This window comes from Octopus bimaculoides, chromosome 7 (assembly GCF_001194135.2).
Source record: "Octopus bimaculoides isolate UCB-OBI-ISO-001 chromosome 7, ASM119413v2, whole genome shotgun sequence".
Taxonomy (NCBI): domain Eukaryota; kingdom Metazoa; phylum Mollusca; class Cephalopoda; order Octopoda; family Octopodidae; genus Octopus; species Octopus bimaculoides.
In genome coordinates this window covers 67,053,448-67,055,477 of record NC_068987.1, presented here as the reverse complement: position 1 = coordinate 67,055,477, position 2,030 = coordinate 67,053,448, and the positions used below count along the sequence as shown (strand labels likewise).

Below are 2,030 nucleotides of genomic sequence, written 5' to 3'. Positions count from 1 at the left end.
TTTTTTTTTTTTTTTAGCCAACGTATCTCTTAAAACAATCGGAAGCGACGAGCGAGATCTGGCTGTTTTTGTTTTATTTTTTTCAACCAAGTCGAGTGAACATACAGACTTCACTGAGTAGTACAGTCAATTAAATGAACTGTACTTTCTTCCAAAATGTGGAGTCTTTACAATGTTAAAAATCACCAAGTAGAGAGAAATAATTCGATAGAAAGAAACGATAGAGGAGACTTTTGTCGAGTAACAAAATATATCGCAATGGTTTTCTTTAATTAATAGATCATTTACGATACTCAGTGCACACTAGTCAAGTATATTGACTTAAATGATAATTGCTAGTTAGAAAAATTAAGTTAAAAAATAAAACAAGTATTCAAAATGCTATATATTGATTTGATTTTTATCTGCGGTGAGGCCGTCAAGTACCTTAAAAGGACAGCACGGTTACGGCGACTTCAAAACATGCTGTTAAACGATAAACTCAAGCTGTCATAGCATAATACACAAATAAACTTTTGTATCATATATCAAAACATCGATATTAAAAGCATTTCGCATCGGCGATATCATTCACCGAGAAAAATCGAATTATTTACAGATGTTGACTTACATATTTGACAGCCAAGCGATCCGGAAGTCCTACTACATCATCATTTTATGTTTTATATTAAACGTCATCAAATAGTGATTACTTAATCGTGTTGACATAACCGACCTGGAATTTGTAGTTGTCTTCTCTTTACTAGCTTCTATGTGCGTGTCTATGCATGTGTATACACCCACACTCTCTATCTCCCTTGCTCTCTCTCTCTCTTACTCTCTTTCTCTTTCTCTTAAATCTAGTCTTTTCATTCAGATTCCGCTATCATTTTCTTTTCGTCTTATTTTTACTAGTTTCAGCTATTCAAATACCGCCGTACTGGGAGACTGGGGACATTTCTTTCAAAGTGCTTTTATTTCTAATTTCAGTATATTTTTTTTTATTTTAACGATCCCTAAGTGAGCGTTAGGTTACAACCTTGAGATAACGGGACAAAACTCATTACACTGGTAAACATTTACAGTCGCGCACACGTGTATGTATGCATGTGTTAATACATGTACAAGGTGTTGGGGCTAAATTTGACGGTTTGCATAAAAGTCAAAGAAAACGCAATATCTCATCTATATTACTAAAATTTGGTAAGATTGAAGTGTCATTTTATCAGTACATGTCAGTCTGCTATAGTCGCAGCCCTACAAAGATTTTAGCGTTCCGATAAATAATAAATAAATGAAAAATACGACGCTGATTGTCTGTGTGTGTGTGTGTGTGTGCGTGCGTGTGTGTAACTGTATGAGACAGTATGTTTGTGTGTGGACGTGTAACTATGAAATTTTGTGTGTGCTTGTGTAACTATGAAACTGTGAGTATATGTTCGCGCATACCTGTATGAGACTCTGTGTGCGCGCGCGCGTGCGTAACTGTAGAATACGGTGTGTGTGCGCGTAACTGTATGAGACCGTGTGTGTGCGTTTGTGTGTAGGCAGGTAATTGTGTGAGACTTTGTGTATGCGCGTATCTGTGTGTGTGTGTGTGTGAAACAACTAAATATTTATGTTGGTATCCGTAGTTTTAACATACACACTGAGTGTAGAACGTCTGCTAATATCTGTGTCTATGAGTTGTTATCTGTGTACGTTTGTGGGGTCTTATAAGACTAATTATCTGCTGGTATCTGTGCATATGTTTGTGTTTATATATGTATGCATGTGTGTATATGTATAAAACGAACAAACTGTGTGTATGTGTGTCTACATAATAATATGTGACTGTGTTTGAGTGTGTATGTGCTATGGCGTTATATGTGTACGTTTGTATAATAGATTGTGCAACAGGAGGAAGGAAGAGAGAAGGCGAATCTTCTCCTTCGGCATCTATCTTCCTTCCTGTTATTGTTGTTGTTGTTCTTCTTCTTCTTACATGCTTTTGTATTCTTTATATATATATATATATATATATATATATTTGTACTCTTTTCACTTTATTG

General features: G+C 35.5%; 1 long non-coding RNA gene across 3 annotated transcripts in view; it reads left to right on the top strand.

Moving 5' to 3' along the window:
- Positions 1–2,030, top strand: part of LOC106868218 (uncharacterized) — an 11,701-nt gene that overhangs the window by 3,877 nt on the left and 5,794 nt on the right. The window lies entirely within an intron of this gene.